General features: G+C 38.3%; 1 protein-coding gene across 1 annotated transcript in view; it reads right to left on the bottom strand.

Moving 5' to 3' along the window:
• The window catches only part of CNTN1 (contactin 1), a 252,855-nt gene extending 234,056 nt beyond the window's left edge, over positions 1-18,799 (bottom strand). Inside the window, exon 1 of the mRNA XM_086748148.1 lies at positions 18,699-18,799. The gene's annotated coding sequence lies outside the window, so the exon portion shown is untranslated. The remainder of the gene's footprint in view (positions 1-18,698) is intronic.
• Positions 18,800-19,223: the final 424 nt, after the last annotated feature.

Genomic DNA, 19,223 nt, shown 5'->3' with positions numbered 1-19,223 from the left:
TGATTCAATGGGAGATGTTTTGTGCTTCAGGACTTGTAGACTCTTGGTTGTTCAGATGACTCACTCAAATGTATTTGTATCAACAAAAATAATTTAAGCATTCTGGGAGGGGGTTTTGTTTATTGTAAGAGATATCTAACTGAGAAGAAAACTATGGTTTTGATTAAAAGATCTAAAAAGTGATCAAGTGGGGGGTGTTTCAAGTGATTTCTAAAGCATTCTTCCTAGAATTTACAAAGTCACTAAAAAGATTATCTCTTTAAAAAAAGTAAACTCTTCAGAGACAAATAAACTAAAATCAATTCCATATCTACACAGAAAAAAAAGTCAAGGGTAAACCCCACTTCTGTTTGACTGGAATCATAGACAAATTCAAGCTGAAACATCATCATCACCTCTTTTCTCATGAAATCCAATCATCAAAAATTTAATCAGTGACATGTCAAACTCCACCTCATGACAGTATCAGCACCAGCAAATGATGCCCTGAGGTTTGAATACACATTGACTTTTCTATTACTCCATTTAGTGATAAACACAAAACATAAAACCTGACCTACTTCTCCCATCTTACAGTTTTCATATACCGCCTCTAGTGATAACCAGAAGACTACTCTCCAGGAGCCACATCAGCATCTGAATCGGAGAAGGAAAATGAACATAATCCCCAACTCTCACCAGTCAAAGCTGAAATTCAATCCCTGAGAAAGGAACATCCTTGCACATATTGTACAGGACAACCATCTGTCCAAATGCGTTGACAGAAAATGCTCTTGTTTGAAAAGCTACCAAAATCCCAAAATAGAACATAAAACTTACTCAAAATTGAACATAATAAATATTCTAAAACTACCAACCTATTGCATTATGCCAAAAAAACCCCGAGTATTACTTATTAATTGAAACTGAAATAGATCTTGTCATCAAGCAATGAAATTCAGTAGAGATTCTCATCCTTTGCATCTATGGTAATTATTCAAACTTTGTTCTATTTTTTGAGTATGCTTACACCTTTGAATAGCTTTAAGCATTGGAAAAAAAGGAAAAAAAATTAGGACTGAAATACAGTATATTAAAAAAAATAGCATGCTTACAGTCCTCCATCCAAACATCTAAGAGCATTACTTGGTGTATCACTCATACGACGACTAGAAACCCGTATCAAATGGGTCCATAGGAGATAAAAACACTGTGCCCAGAACGGTAACAAAGACAAGCACTTTGGGGGGATTATCTGGTGAGACTCTGCATGTCTGTGAGCTAAACTAAGCTACAGAGGCAGCTGAAAGGAGATAAATGATACTGGCAAACAGTTTAAGAAAACTTGCTTTTAAAGGACCACTGAGATTTGTACTGTTCAGACAGTAGTTGCGGGCTCAGTGTGTTCCTCCCGATTCTCCTGAAAGTGGTTTTTTTTTTCCAGCCAAGGACTCACAGTTCTTCCAAACTGAATGGTGCAATCAGGTAGGTCCATTAAAATATGGAAAAAAACATTATCCTACAAGGAGATTGGCACTTTGAGAAAAATAGGTTGGCCTGGTTGAGTCTGTTCACATTAAAATAAATAAATAAATAAATTAGACACTCAAAGCAGAAAAAAAAAAAAAGAGTACCTGGGAGGTTGACATGGGAAAACTATTCTTTGTCACTTTCTTCTTCTTCTGCTGTTCCTTATATGAAGTATTATGTTAAAAAACTGATCACTATGAGACTTTTAGAAATTCTGTCCTAATCCACCATTTAATAAAACTAAGACATTGTTAAAATTATTATTTTTACTTTTTAAGTAGGAAACGACAACTTTTAATTTTTTCAGGAGCTCATCTACTAAAAAAAAATATATATATATATATATATATATATATATATAATTACTCTTTGCTTTTTCTCAAAATGAATATATTGCCTCCGTGGCAAGCAACAGACGAAATAATGTGGGATATCATTCACTTCCTTGATCTATCTAGTTGAAGATGTCCCTGCTCCTTGCAGGAAGGCTGGACTAGATGACTTTTAAAGGTCCCTTCCAACCCTAACCATTCTATCATTCTATGATTAATATATTTCAATATTCAAACTAACTCAAAGAGCCATGAAATAAGTGTTCAAACTGAGGCTGAAAATTATTTTGCTACTCCAAACCTTACTCATTTATAAACAACATATTAAATTCTATTCCAAATGCATAAATAATCTGAGCACGCAATTTGAAAATATGGCAGTATTATCTCTTCGTAAATTAAATTTTTGTATCTTCATGATAGTCAGAATAAAAATCTTCAGGATTAATAATTTATATGAAAAAAAGCTAGAAGAAAAATTAGAAGAACAACTACACTAAAATGAGGCATTGCATCCTCAGCAACTGAAGCTCAAAAATACTGCAAAACTACCAAAAAATGAAATGCTACCAAAAACCCTCTTCCCTGCTCCCAAATATTCAGGACTATGTTTACACATCAAAGTTTAGGGGAACACAGGTACTATCTAGTATCTGACAGTCACTAATTTTTCCTTGAGTGTCTTTAAGCAATAACAATATAAAAATGGTTTAAATACTTTAAAGCTTGGTCTTTACTAACTCTACTGTAAATCAATGCTAATTTTAATTATTTAGGGAGACAAGAACTGTTACAAACAAAGCAGCTATCACAAAATAACAACAGCCTTTTTTTATAATATCACAGTAGCCTTAGTAAAGCATTGTTTACATGGCCTTTTGGTAGACTGTAAAACAAACAACTTAATTTTTATTTACTACAAACTGAAGTATTCAAATATTTATACATAACATGTCAATATTAACAGTGGTGACAAATTCAAATTGTTTACTTATATTACCATAATCATTCAGAACAAAAATGGAAACAAAGGAAGATAGATAGAGATATTAATTTCCTGCAAGAACACAGGTTTTAGTTAATTTTAATTAAAACAAATTGTCTAATTTACTTGGAGGTTCTTAGAAAATTACCTCAAGACTCAGAGTTATAAAGACACTATTTAAAAATATTACTTAGTGATTCCTAGAGACCCTGAATTAGATTTTTTAAACAATGAATAGATTTCACAATCCACTGTAAAGTTACAAAGTATGGAATACCTCCATAATTACTGAGCTATTCATCACACAAAATTGACAACCCCATATAGTGAAACCATCAAGTGAACACTCTGCAGCCAATATGCTTGAAGGTATTTATCAGAGCCAAATGAAGTCATCAGGTAATTAAGAGTCTTGAAATGAAATTAAAACATTGCTTTATGTTGCAATCTATATCTAAAGGATATATGAAATGCTAAGCACCCATAGACCCAAAAAAGCAGAAAAATAACCTACTTGACTTAGTAAATCCAACTAGGTTGACATCTAATGCCAACACTCACAAGAGATTCAAATTTTTCAGAGGTCAAAAGCACAACTTAAATTTATCTGCATTCTGAAGCATTTGAGATGCCTTCAGCAAGCACCAGAAATGAAATGTATTAGATTAGAAGCAGCATTTAAAACTTTTCAAATATAATTATTCCATTTGCAGCCAAATTAATGTATGAAACAAAGCTAGTCAAATGGTTTTTGCAAAGCAATAAGCTTAATTTCATCCTTATTCTACATATCTATCATAGATTCATAGAATAGTTAGGGTTGGAAGGGACCTTCAAAGGTCATCTAGTCCAACCACCCTGCAAGAAGCAGGGACATCTCCAACCAGATCAGGTTGCTCAGAGCCTCATTCAGCCTGGCCTTGAATGCTTCCAGGGATGGGGCATCCACCACCTCTCTGGGCAACCTGTTCCAGTGCTCTACAACCCTCAGTGTAAAAAATTTTTTCCTAATATCCAATCTAAATCTACCTCCTTCTATTTTGAAACTATTACCCCTACTCCCGTTGCAACAGGCCCTACTGAACAGCCTCTCCCCATCTTTCTTGTAGGCCCCCTTGAGGTACTGTAAGGCTGCTAAAAGGTCTCCCTGGAGCCTTCTCTTCTCCAGGCTGAACAGCCCCAACTCTCTCAGCCTGTTCTCATGGGAGAGGTGCTCCAGCCCTCTGATCATCTTTGTGGCCCTCCTCTGGACCCTCTCCATGGAAAGCAATAAGCTACTACATGAGAAAATTCAGAGATCATCTGATGGGATATGGCCATTACAAGTTCTGTATAATCTAATGCCAACATTTCCTGAGAATCTACATGGATACCTAGAGTGATCTTCAAGCAACTAAGACTGTAGGTTATAGAAGGATTCTCTTAGGAGAGGGTTCAGATACTGTTCAGGCATGTAGAAATGTAATATATGAAAAGAATTTTATGTAGTACTAGTTGATAGAACAATATTGAACAGCTTTGACAGAACAATAACTGTAGTGCTCTTGTATTTCCAGGTCAGATCTTTTCATTTAGCTTGCAGTGAACAAGTAGTACTTTCAGAGCTGTCCAATTAATAGCAGCTAAAAAGCTGAATTAATCTACTTTTTTTTGTGGACAAAATAAGATGTTATGTAAATTACTTCTCATCTTCAAAGCTGTCTTCAGATAAAGCTCATTGAAATCAGTTTTTTGTCAGTGCCACTCCCTTGACATAAGCTAAATTATTCCCATTGCATAATTCCACATGTGTGATTAATGTCAGACCTAATAACCAGCTAATCACAGTGGAAAACCATAATGCTTTCTCCTATTTCTTTCTAGGAATTACATGACCTGCTGAGGGTGCAGTGTACCTTAAAGTTACAATAAATCACAAGATTTAACTTCTTTCCATTTTCAGCATCAACTGAGAAGTTTCACAGTAACACAAGCTCCAAGAGAAGAATTTTGAATTATAAAAGTTCGTAAAATGGAACAAAAGTTCTTAATATTTGTGACTGACAAAGGGGAAGGATAATCTTGAAATAAAGATGACTACTATTGCAGAAATAGTTCACTCAGTTATTAAAAAAAATTGCCATTGGAATTGCATAAAAGAAGTTAGAGAAAATTGTAGCAAGTGCATTCGATGTAACATGTTTTTCATTACCATTTTTATAAGAGTTGGAAAATAGGATTAAATTTGATCCCAGTGGAACAAATAATAAAACCTCCATGGAAGTATATTAGAATACAAAAAGAAAATTCAGAATTCAAACTGATTACAGTTCAAGTCCAAATGTAAAACTAAGATTGAAATAAAGTTGAGGAAAATGCTTCACAGGTCAATGACTTCCCATTGCAGTTTCACACTGAAGTACCAGTTGCCCACTGTGTTGTCATAAAAACCCTGTCGCTGGGAGTTTCTGTAAATGGAGTCTACAGGTGCGGATGAGTAACAGTCACAGAAAAACAGAAGGCTAGAAACAGCAAACATACTTGCCGAGAAGAAGCTAACAAGCTACAGAGATTTGTCATTCTGTTGTATTTTCAAGAAATGTAAGAAGATCCAGAGTCTGCCGAGCACGTGTAAGGCCACTAGGACATGCTAGTGCCAAAAAAGGGCCGTGCAACTCAGACCACATCCAAGGTGGCAGCGGCAGCTGTGCACCATCAGAAGCACGAGTCCCTCTTGTGAGGGACTCTCTACACACCTGCCTAGAAGTCACTGTCACGCCAGTGCGGCTCTCCCCTGAGAGTACACGGCTGGGCTGGCCTCCATCCGAGTGACAGTGAGTGACTGCAAGTGAGGCACTGTCTGTCAGTGCGAGAACACTGGGAGGGAATAAGCAAATATACCGTGCAAATAATTATCTGCTTTTAATAATAGCCTGATGTTATTACTAATAAAAGCTTAATTAATATAAGTTGTTCTAATAAATTTTCATTGGGATTTGTCTCTCCCTGACTCACTCCCTGTAAAAGACTGTGTCAAAAATTTGTCTCAACATTGTTGAAACAGCGGGCCACCACCCGAGCAATGGCTTCCCGTTATCTTGCAAGGCAACTCCTGTTGTCTTGCAAACCTGAATGCAGAGCTGGTTCCGAGAAATCTAGCCCTAGCCCCCGGCATGCGCCCAGAGATGCATATCGCCCGGTAATGGATCACCCGCTAACGGGCATGCATATCACCGCCAGGTGAGGGTCGCGGCTAGGAAAACCAGCTCTCGAAATACAATGAAAACAACCAACATAAAAAGGGACACTTCTAGACTTTAGACTTCTAGACTTTTAGATTTAGACTGAGACACTTCTTCGAGACTGAGACACTTCTTCGACACCTCTTCTACACTTCACTACTCTTCACTTCATTCATTCAACGGAATACACATTCGCCGGAATACACATCCACGGAACCGACATCGAGAGGACCAACACCGGACGGATCGTTCCCCCATGGAGCGAACTGAACTGTCCACAGCTCCATGGCGGTAGCCGAAACTCTTTTCCTTCTTTCCTTCATTTCTCTCCTTTCTCTTCCATTTACAAACTTCTTGTCGGGTTAATAAAGTTACCTGGCACTTGACTCCCTTTTGAGTCTTAACTCTGTTCCCGAGAATATGAACAAAACCACGCTCCGGTGTGTGAGAGGTCGGTCCAGCCGCCCCTCGCCTCCCAGACTCGTCTGAGGTCGGGCAGAACGCAAGGGGGCCTTCCTCTCGTCCGAAATCGGAACGTGACACTCCCCTATCAGGGAAAGAAGAATTTACAAGTGTGTTTGGACGCTCTAAATAAGATCAGGACCTAAACTCTTACACACTCTGACACGTATTACAATACCTGCAGAATAATGTATTTTTTCAACATGTGGTTTTGCTCTTCATACAATTTAAGTTGTCTCTGAAAATATACTCAAATAAATGTTTTCCTAACACTTAGAATAAAAGGTACTACAAACTCCAAGACATTATCAGCTCAGATCTTGTATCTCATGCACAAAGGACCTCCTCTAGGCTCACAGAATGCCAGATTCCTGTGAATTCTGTCATTCTGCCTTGAAGTGCACTGTGATTTGCGTACACACTGACAAAATCTTCAATAACTGTTAGAAGCAAAATACACTTTTAAATGTCTTTCAGCAGTAATATTCTGCAAAACAACTCACCATTAACTCCACTGTTGCTCCATTTAAAAAAATAAAACAAAGCAAACACCCTTTCCCACCCACCAAATAAATGTACCTCCTATTACATAAACCTCATCGCTAAATCATCTGTGAAGTCTGAACTGGCAACACTCCTAAAAAAAGTATTGTATTGACAAATACAATCCTTATGTAATTAAGAAGCTTCAAGTGATATTAAAATACAACTGTACTACACAAGTATATTTACACAGCTAGCTATATAAAATACAAACAACGTAGGTTGCATCATTGCTATATCAATGTTTTATTGCTAAAAGGTGGGCAGGGGCAGTTCTTCTTTCAGATGAATAAGACTATGATTCTCTGACTCAAAGGAACCAGAGTAATATAGGCTTAAGAGAAGGGAGTAAAGTACTGACACCAAACGTGTATAAAGTTAGAACACAAGATGCACATCAAGTCAGAGTGTTACAAAGAGAATTTAGCATTTGCTGATACCACTTTAAAGACGAACCCTTTACAGCCAGCAACTTGCATCATTATATTTATTGTTTTAAACAAAAAGTAAAGACAGAAGTTGTATTTTATTAGAAATTCCTAAATGGTTTCAAATATAAATATTATATATAAGTTATTCATCCATTCTAAGAATCATGTAGTTCTTGAAATAAAATTCCTTGTACCATGAATTTAAAGGAGGAGCTGGAGCGTTCAATGAGGAAGACACCAAGATATTCCTATGCTTTCCACACATTCCTTTATGTTTTTAACGCTACTATTTTCAATTTACAGTCTTTCATCAGGTTTCTATACCTACCTAATGGACCTTATTATTGCCATTCATACAAAGCATGTTTGTACATGAGCCTGATCCCAAGTGACACACAGAAGTGCTGCTTCAGTGAAAAAGAATTTATAAGCATATTCCTAACAAATCATCTTCATGACAGAAATAACTTGCAGTAGAATCTCAGAATAATATTTTCTCCTCTAATTTGCAGAAAGAGAACTTTTCTTCCTCATTTTCCAGTTAGCAGGAAGAAAAAAGAACGAGCAAAGAATCATATTTTCAGATGCACAGTACAGAAATGTTATTTTTAATGGAGGGGAAAGAGCCATTCTTTGTACAACTGCAAACTGAAAACATATTTCTTCCTTGTACAGGATTATCTTTTAACATTCATGTCACACATGTATCGATGAAGTTTTTCCCAATTGCTATCCACTTTAATTTTAAAACACTCTGAGCCTGGTTTTCAAAAACATTGGTGAGACTGAGCTGTCAGCTCTTAGTTGGTTCAGCAAAACACAAGTCATTCCGAGGACAGGTACTCCTTCCTCATGTACGCACTCTCCCTTTGAGAAAAATGAATAATGGCTCATTTTCTCTGGAAAAGGAAAAGACATAGAACTTGTCTCAAAAAGACTATATTGTAGCATAAGAGAAGAAGGCAATTTCCTTACCCAACTTCTATGCCAATTACCAAGCTGTGCAGCTTACAACTCTCATTTATTGGAAGCTAGCACCTGCCAACTGTCACTAGGCCAACAGAGAAAAAAGAGACACAGTAATGTTTATGTACACTTCTGCAGTCAGAATTAACAAAAATAAACCCCACTATTTGCAACTGTCCCTAAAACCATAAGATAATAATTCTAAAAGTCTGCAACAAATATTTTTGGTTTTATATCACACTGAACTGAGAAAACATTTAAACACAAAGCCCTGGATGAGCAATTTAAGAAACTCATCTACAAAGGATTCCTTCATTGCTTTCAGCTGTCTTCTAAGGCAGCCTTCTAGGTCTGACTAACTGAAAATTTAGATGTTTCTACTTATATCTACATGCAAAAATGCAGAACTTTGCAACTAACAAGCTCATTCTTGTAAGAGTCCTTGTCTTCCTACAAACTAACTGAAATATAAATTAATTGGCAGACTATGATTCCGCCTTCAGAAATGGTCCAATTATATACAGTAAGTCACAAATGCATGCAAAAATGTGTGTAGTACGCCAAATAAGAAATATTATCTTTATTTGGAAACATTTATAGTGGAGAAGAATAGGAAGAGCAATAAAATTGTTTGAAATATAACAGCAACAACTGAACTGCAAGTACTTAGAAAACAGGCCACTTTGTGCATGCAAAAGAGAAAGATTTTAACACAAAACACAGCCCACAGTTTGGGTCTATTCAATCATCAAACAGCTTCTTGAATTGCTTGGCTTCAATTAAAGTTTGAGGTTTTTTCTATTCAATCTTCACATAAGGATTAAAAATAGTAATCCTGCTAGACTAATTTGCATCTTTGATTTGATTATATGCTCCTGTACTTATCATAGGAAAATCAAAAGTATCAAAGTAGTTCTACCTAGAGGTGTGCTGACCTGAGCAAAGGGCTGTCTAGCGACAGGTACTAAAGTGCTGAAATAAAAATTACAATTTAAGGTGCTCCATATCCTTCACTGTATTTAAATTAATCAAACAGTTTTTCTTCAAGGTGGTCTGCAAAGAATGTCTGGAATCTGATTAGTTCTGTAACATGAAATACTGTAAGTGCTTCAATAATATTAAATAATAACACGACAGTAAATTGTGACCTGTTCTCATTGGTTTATGTGGTACATTACTTTTTTTTTTTTTTTTTTACAGTATATATTCCTTTCACATTTTCCTTTCTTCTTTTGTCTCACCATTATCAGTAAATGTTAGCACAGAAGCAGAAAAACAGTGCTTGATGTCTGGCATTTTGGAGGTTATTTTAAAAAAAAAGACCACACAGATGAGAAACCTTAGTGACTGTTTGCAGGGTTTTCCTACTTACTGTCAGTTAAAATACTGTCAGTTAGCAACACTGGCAAGGATAAGATCAGCTAAAAAATATTCAGTAGGCCACAAAAGCTTGCTACATGAATGTAACTGAGGTAATACGTAAGTTTACGGTAATACACTAAAGTATGGTTCTTTCAGAGTTGTCCTAGATAAAAAAAAAAAAAAATTAAAAAAAAAAACCACCAAAAAAACCCCACACATCCTAAACGTCTGTGCTTCATTCCAGTATACACATAGGCAAGACCTGAATTCTATGAAGCCGCTGTAACTTCAGATACAAACATCACATTGGAGTGAAGTTAATTGCTCTGAAGAAAAATAAAAGTCTTTATATCTTTTGAACGCTTCAAATAAGATCTCATAGAAATGAGACAAAACAGGTTTTATGGTTCAGCCACATTTAAGACTGGGTCAGCTGGCCTGTAGAGAACCCACAGAACATACTACAATAAAAGAATGTGAGCGGAAATGGGAACAGCTGTGCCTTATTACAAACCTGGGGCTGTTTTAACAAAACTTTCTTTATGCCTTTAAGTTTTTGTAGGAGACTGCCATTCTGGGCGGCAGATTCAAAACTTCCATTTCCACAACAACAAATACTTGGTTTAGTCAAATTTATCTTTTCCTGTATCTCACCTTTACAGATAAATGCAAATTAACCTTTCTTCTCAAACATACCACTTTCCTCAGTGTCCCAAAATCACATCTTGTAATCACACAGCCTAATAATAAATGAACTAGCAAACTGCTAGTAATGAAAATGCAACCGAGTCTTTTTCATTTAGAACCCTTTAGTAATCTCAAGTATTCTTAGCTAATAAAACACAGATCACCATCATATTAAAAACAAAAAGCTATTTAATATTTTTAAGACAATTATCCACTCTACTGTCCCAGAGGGAGAGTTCACACTGGTTTTGCTCCTAATTCATATGCAGTATGAATTTTTCAAGAAGAAATAGGGAGAAATACTTCAGTTCATGAAAATCCCTCAAGTAATGACTCATTTTTTGGCACGTACTGGTGGAAGGTCCCCAGAAGAACAAAAAGCGTCCATTACCAAGTAAGTACACTTTATTTTTCTTGTTCGTTTCATTAACACAATGCAAGAACCTCCAAGTACTGTGTTTACACTGACAATTTAATAATGCAATGAGGAACTTCTAAACTAATTTCTTAAAAATCATCCTACTTGAGATTATCTGCTTCTCTTTCCTCCCATTATTTTTGGGGTATTTAGTAGAGACACCTTTCTTCTTCAGTCCAAAAGACCATGCATATAGACATGTTTGTGTCTCCATACAAACATGTGTTAATGTAATGGTCACTGGATAAGGCCAGATCAATGAGTCAGATGAGACATTTATGTATTTTTTCCATTACACAATTTTTTTATAATGTTAATCAGGTTTTGTCAATGCTTTCCGGATTCTTATTTTGCAAATAACAGCTACTTAAAAGGAAATTAATTCTTCATCTAAATTGCTCATACTACCCTTACACAGACAAACTATTTATAAAAAGACAAGAATTTTGAGATAAATTGGTTGTGATAGGAATTATTCACCATATACTGTATTTTTTCAGGTAATGCATCAGTAAATTTTGCAAAAATCAGCTTTTCAATGGAGCAAATCAACATCCAGAAATAAAAGAGGCAATGAACTATGATTAAGAGCCAAAGAATCGAGGATCTTTTTCAGCATTCCCTCCGTAACTCTGAGAATAAGCCTTGTCTCCTACACTAACTAAAAAAAAAAAAAAAAAAAAAGGGCAAAAAAACCCCACAAAAAACACAAAACACCAAACCTAAAAAACCAAACCAGAACTGAAGTATCCATCTGACAAGACTTAATGCGCAACTGACATGGAAGATGTTTAAACAACAAAGTATAACAGAGCTATTACCTCAGTTGTTTAGAACAGAAGTCAGCATTGGTACTATTCCACCAGTTATTCTTTAGTGGTTTTTTTCAGCAATAGGTGGCACAGTTCTTATATACAGTGTTACATAAAGAGTCAAGAAATAAATAAAAGCAATAAAAATTAAATTCGTACATAATTTTTTAAGTCAGATAATGCTGAACTTTAGTTTGTGACTTTCAAAAACAACCTATTACAGTCAAGCTGTAGACTGATTTTGCCATTGTGATGGCCTTCTTTTCCAGGGATATCCTTGCTACACCTATTGTAAGTGGCAGAACTGGATACTTTTTTCAAAACATTAATATGTTAAGAAATATTGAAAAATTACTGGGGCAGGCAAAGTCAGAGGGAAAAGGTATAATGAAAATCAAGAGCAAAGGGAGCTCAGGAAGTGACAAGAAGGGGAAAAAGGAGCATTTCAGAATGCCTGTCTTCCCAATATCTATTTCAACAGCAGCTGCTGTCCCTTGGAGCTCCTTTATAATGAAAATCTGAAGTGGAAACTGTTCAATATTCCAAAGTTCATTTTTCTAAAAGAACTAAACTGTAGACAGCTGATGAAAGGGGAGCTGGGCTTCTGGCAGTAGTACAAGAGAGTCATGACCTTATTCTTCACAAGAAATACAGAAAACAAAAAAAAAATGTATATTTCTAGCTGCTCTTTCTCATTTATCTTAATCCTTATTTTCTTTTTGCTTTGCTCAAAAATGTTCATAGTGAAAAAATGCAATACTTCAGCTAAAAGTACTACTAGCAACGGCAGTGAGTCTTATAACCTCTAGAAACGGCAAGCATTAACAACAGGTAAGATATCCTACTAGGCACTTTTACAAGTTCACAAACAATGGTTGGTAAAGGAAAAACATAGGTTTGATCTTCAACATAGAGACATTTAATTTCTTTTCAACCTTATTTTAGGTCTTACTAGTGAGTAGTTGGCAAGACAGCTGACTGCCTTTATCAAAACAAAGTCAGCTTTATTTCAAGTTTCAAAGAAAGCATACTAGTCGGAAATACGGTTATCTAGAAGGAAGTCTTCATTAAATATTTAGGCTATAAGACTGCTTCTCTCTTCTCATGTAAGAAACAAAATAAACTATTTCTCCTAAGGTATCATTAGGTTTGAACACGAAAAACTGAAGAACAGACATAGTGAAAAACAAAACTATACGCGAAAGGTGAATTTATGATATTCACAAAATCAAAATAGCTTTCAAAAATTATGTATTCATCACTGCATTGCATATTACTTGAATTATAAGCAGGCACTCCAAAAAATCATTGGATTTACAGAACACAGAAGTTTAAAATGACATGGACTTCTTTCCCAGTTGTGATAAATCCCAAATTTCCCATCTCATTGCAGCTGATGTGTTAGAACCAGTCACCCTTCTGTTGTCCCATCCGTCTGCTTGAGACAGGGCACCAAGCTATCTCCCTCATTCAGCAACCACTGATCATTCCCAGAAAGATTAGCACCTTAACTAGGTACAACATTAAGACAACATTAACAGCTTGTTCCACTTATCAACATCCAGTGTTTGTTTTAGATATTTACATTCAGATTAAGTGTGTAAGACTTTGTTTGAAAAATACAAGTTTATATAGATAAAATAGCTCTATTTAGAAAAAAAAAAAGGATCCTTTCTTTCAACGAAACTCAAGTGGTATCATTACTTAAGCACTACAACTAGTTACAATATATCAATGTTAACAGAACAAGCTACTGAATCCTGTTATTATCTCCCATAAAACAGCCCTCTAATACAACATCAAGCCTACCTAATAATGCACACAGCAACTCTAGCAACATGCTTAAATACAATTACTAATGAAAACTAAAACAGGGATTCAGTCTGTAACATCAAATATTTGATTCAGACATTAAACATTTCACCTGTTGGCAGAGCTACCCTTCCCCTTTCAGAAAGTATGGTTTCAGCCTCTATATTGATGTTTCTGCCTTGTAGAGGATGACAGGATAACATCACAGGATAACTTACCTTGTAATGGACATCAGGAGGCTTCTAGTGCAACCTCCTCCTCAAAGCATGGTCAGCTAAGACATCATATCAGTTTGCTGGGGGTTTTATCCGAGTTTTGAAAATTTCAAAGGAGGGAAACTGCACAACTTCTCTGAGTAATCTGTTGCAATGCCTGACTGAATATATCAACACCTTTCCTCAATTTTTACAAACAAATTAAATTTAGCAGTTGTTAAGCTAAAGTGTATTACTCAAATTTCATGGATAAGAAAAAGAATTTCATGCAGAAACTAATACAGTAGCAAATTCACGTATACGAATGAGTACCACTGAGTACTGGCTTGACCAGGAATCAACAGCACCTTCCAGTTACAGTTCAAATATTTTGCTAAACTGGAGAAAATGGAATTGTCTATGGTAAAGCAGGATGATTCCAATAAAGCCAAAAAAAGAACACTTATGACTAAATCATGATATCTAGTCTACAAGCTAACTCCTTTGCATGAGAGCACCACATAATCTGGCCACTATGTGTCAATTATAAAAGTATTACATAAATACAAGCAAAGAACTTGTCAAATATTTATATTTCTTAATTTCAACACTGCATTGCTCATATGAGCTTTTAAGAAGATTCCACACATAGGAAAATGTTTTTACATACTGTCTCACATTAATTATAATACTCAGTCTGTAGTACAAACCATAACTCATCCATGCCCCCCATTTCAGACATGAGAGCTACTAAGTTATTGCAAATAGTATTTTTATAACATTAAAAGGATCACCTTATGTAAACAAAAAAACTATGGTGCACTGGTAACTCCGCTAGTCAGTTTTATTTAGATCTGAATTCAGTGAGAGGCTTACAGCTTCTTTTTGTAAATATTTCTCTAAAGTAGCTCTAACAGTAACATAAAATGAAAAAGAAACAAGTATAAACACAAAGCAATTCCAAATCACCAGTTATTTTATTTGTCATCTCAGAAACCCCCAAAACTCAGTATAGTTAAGCAGAAATACAGAATATGCTCCAACTAGAATTGCTGATGTCTTTTCATAATTAGGACTATTTAAGTTGTTCAGGATTTCTAATATTTATTACTACTGAAAACTTTGGCGAAGTGTTCTGTCTGTCCTTGCTTTCTGAAAATGTGTATATAGAAAAACATACTCACATACCTCATTGAAAAATTTGTTCAAGAGTTCAATTTTTAAAAGTAACAATGGAGGAAAAACACATCATAAAATTTTTTTCTTCTTTCAGCAAAAGTGTCTTTTACTGAAAAAAAAAAAAAGTCAGTGACTATGTTCTGAAGCCACCAATACAAGCAAGCTTTGAGATAATGCTACGCTCTTTCCTGCATCTCTAAAAATGTACCAAAACCTAACCAACATCTAAGAAGAAAGTATGGTGTTGATTCCAGTGCAGAAGTACAAAAGCCACCTTCCAGTCTACAAAGAGGAGTAAAAATTAATATCAGGGAAAAAAAGCACAAAAAAGTGACTAGAGACTGAGAAGAGGAGACTAGAGTGGACTGATTAGCAAATCAAGAAGAGGAAGCTCTCTGGAATAAAAAAAAAGCAAACTGAAGGAATGCTGACAGGCAAAAAGCAAGGAGACGCTGGCTGAGAAAAGGAACTGAAGATAGATTTGGAATGGTCAAGACCAGCAATATCTAAGAAACAAAGACTGTAACAGGCTACAGGAGGATGAGACTTATCAGGAGACACATATAAAGGATGAAGTGAAAAGGACTGTGCTTGTAGAAGACTGGCAAAAGAGTCTTCACTAACCATGATACATTCTCTCTAAAGCCTAGAATAGAAAGGACTCCAGTCTGTCACTACTTTTCCACTATTAGAAGTACCTGTGCAAATGCACTAAAAATGAGGAGAAGTTTACTTTGAGAGTTGAAAGTTTTCTGCATTTTCTTGGTTTGGTTTTGATTTTTTTAAAGTTCAATTTTCTAGGTTTTAAGAAAGTATATGGGACATGTATGCACATTTTACCCCAGAAACAATGTGAAAAAATATTAAGTTACTAAATCAACCACGCAAAAATTATAAAATGACAAACACTGTTGCCTGTGCAACCATAACTCACCTCCCTTGAGTGTGTATGTTTTTATACAATATTGAAATAAACATTTACTGGTTCCTCAAAGTACCTTGCCTCATTCAGCGCACAGGATGAACATGCACAGAGGCTGATACAAAACCTACTGCAGGTAGGACTCTTGTCTTACCTACTGAAGAAGAGGAGTATGTGTAGCAAATGAGATGCAGCTTGCAAAAAGAAAAAGGGATAGGGGCTCTGTAGTATCCCACAAAGGCTTTAACGATTTAATTCCTCCCTTTTGCAGTCTCCTCCATTCCTCCTACTGTCATGTGCAGCACTTAACCCAAAATTTCCATAGTTTGTAATTAACTGCGAATTCTTCTTTTTCCCCACCCACTCTACAGATTCACAGATGTGTGCAGCACTCAGGACTGTTACTAAATGTAACGGCAGTTTTAACTTGAGCAAACATATTTACAGGAATTGTAGAAATTTCAAATTGGACACCAAAAATGAGTGAATACTTTTCACCTAATCCTCTTTTTGCCTCTGTTCACCATCTGTAAAAGTCTCTTCTCGTCTTAGGTAGTGTTTGATAAACTAATAAATATTTGTGAGGCATTCTGATCATGTAATGATAGGCACTTCAGTAAAGCCCATACAGATGTTATCCATTCTATCTTCAATGCCGAGTTGAGTAACATGGAGTAAATAAATCATGGGCTCACAAAGTGATCAATGAGAACGATAAAGAAATGCAAAATACTGAATTGTGTTAAGTGAGCTCCATCCATCCTGTGCACTGAATGAGACTGGGTTCCTGTAAAAAAAAAAAAAACCCAATATGTGATCATGTAGTTAGGACTGTATCGGAAAGACATGCTCAAAAAGGCACCCACAAGCTCTTTGTTCCATAACCTTGATAATGTGGGATTCCTTCCACAGAAGGTGTTTAAGATATTTGATTCAAGATTGTATGACATCAAGTAAGTTCTTGCATTATCATGCAGCTGTGCTGAGGTTGCATTACTTTTTGGTGTCCGTCAGAAGTAAAATGGGAAATCTCTTGATTTAAAACAGCATTGTAGATAATCTAAAGATGGACAAGGACAGAAGTGTTTCGCTTAGCTTCTTATTTTTACTTTTCTGCAAAATTTAGGGATGGATAAGATATATTTTGATGCAATGTCAACTATCACTAAACACATATAGAAAAATTAAGCAACTGATGCTGATACATTCAAATGTAAACAACCAAACAGAAGCTCCATACTACCAACAGGCTCCTGCAACATTAAGGAAAGTTCTTACTAAAGAAATCTTGGTCAGTTATTATTTATACAACATAGGCCAAAGATCATCCTTTCATAGGGATTTGTACAATATCTGAACTGCAAGAAAGAGATTTAACAGTTACTAATGGTAGAAAAGAAAAATGGAGAATTTTTATATCTTCAGGTTATTTCAGAAAGCTTTCTCCTGCTCTTATGCAATTTCAAGTCCTGTGTTCCTTATTTTTAGTGGTTTACAAGTAATTTTATACAAAAGACTGATACCAAGTAAAGTGTATTTGTTAACACCTCCTTTGACACAGCTACCTCTGCAGAGGTGGCTGCATTTTTAGGCAACTTTTTGCCTAAGTTGTACACACCAGTAATTACAGAATGGTTTGTTTTTAAGACCTGAAAGAACCCTTTCAATATTTTTAATGGGCTTTAATATAATAACCACTGAAAACACTCTTAACTCACAGGTCATAGTTTACTTTCATTACTAAATGGAGTATAGTTGATTAACTGCACAGATAATCTCCGGTAGGTTTTACAAGCAGAATTAAATAGCGCTTCATAGAGCAGATTGAATTCCTAAAGAGCCCCTCACTCTGCAGCTCAGGCACAGCATCACAGGCACGGTCAGCCCCTTCAGGTGACTTTTAGCAGAGCTCGGCCACGGCAATGTCCGCAAGCGGTATTTCTGTTCTCACCAGCAGGTGTTACTACAGTCACTCTGAATTACTGCCATGTACGGGAAAGGGACACAGAAAAGCAGTATCATCAGCATTTTACAAGGGGAAAACAACTGAAATACTACTATTTTTACTGCAAGAACGTGCAATTAAAAAAAAAAAAAGATCGCTATTTAGCTGATAAACCGTAGATACACCCAAAACGCAAACAAGTAAACGACACGGAGCACGGCTGCCTCTGGGCGTGCAGGCTGCTCTGGAACACAACCCGCGCTGCAGCGGCGGGGCTGTCACGACGCGCTGCAAGAACACAGCGCGGGGACGTTTTTCCACAAGCTGTCAAAACCCCTACGTGCGCCAGCCAGAACCAGAGACGCGAACCGAGCACTGGGTTTTCCCCGCGGCACCCGGCCCCTCCAGCGAGCCGTGCGGCGGCGGCGGCGGCACGGGCAGCTCGCCTCTCCCCGCGCCGAGCCCGCGATCGCGAGGGGACAGCATTCGCGAGAGGATTAAGCCGGGGAAGGCGTCCCACTTTCGGCAGCCCAGGGGGTCCGAGTAATCCCGTTCCCAGCGTCCCGGCGCTCCGGGAGAGGGCAGCTCCCTCACCCCCGCCCCCCCCCCCCCATTCCTGGGCCCTGTAACGGCCGCCGCCCCCGGCCACCTCACAGGAGGAGGCCCGGAGGCCCAGGCCCGGGCTCCGGTACCGGCCGTGGGGGAGCTCGGGGGCTCTCCCATCGCCCAGACGAGGGGTCGCAGCCGCCCGCCACCTGCCCTAGGAAAGTTGACTCCCCGCCGTGTCAGGGCGACCACCCGTTGCCGGGGGCTGCCTCTTCCCCTCACAGCAGCCAGCACCGCGGCGGCTCTTACTCGCCTCTCTAAAGCTGGACCCCGCTGCGCAAGGCGGGCGGGGGCCACACCGCCGTGCCCTACCTGTGCAGTGCCGCCGCGCAGCCGGGCTGTCACCCCGCGGCGTCCCGCCTCAGCCGCGCGCACCTGCAACGGCTCGGCACGGCACGGCACGGCCCGCCGCCCGCGCGCCCGCCTGACAGCCGCCCGCGCGCGCGCGCGCGCCCCCCGCCCCCGCCCCGTCCTCCGCCGCCGCGCGCGGGGCCGCCGGGGCCGAGCGGGGCCGCGGGGAGCGGCGGCGGCTGATTGGACAGGGGTGATGTCACTCGGGCGCGCGCGCGCGAGGGAGGGAGGGAGCGAGCGCGGCGGTGAGGGGCGAGCGGGGCGAGGCGATAGGTGAGGGGCGAGTGGTGCGGGAGGAGAGCCGTGGGGAGCGGGAGGCGAGGGGAGGGCCGCGGGGGGGAGGAGGAGGTGAGCCCGGCCAGCTGAGGGGCCGGCAGTTCTGGCTGCGGCGGGGAAACGGCCTCGGGGGGTTGTGGGGGCTGCGGGCTGAGAGGCAGAAGGATGGTAGCCCCGTCAGAGCGGGCGAGGGGCGGGGGTGAGCAGCGC

This window comes from Chlamydotis macqueenii, chromosome 1 (assembly GCF_036417535.1).
Source record: "Chlamydotis macqueenii isolate bChlMac1 chromosome 1, bChlMac1.mat, whole genome shotgun sequence".
Classification (NCBI taxonomy): Eukaryota; Metazoa; Chordata; class Aves; order Otidiformes; family Otididae; genus Chlamydotis; species Chlamydotis macqueenii.
The sequence above is the reverse complement of the archived record's forward strand: the minus strand, read 5'-3'. Positions and strand labels throughout refer to the sequence as shown.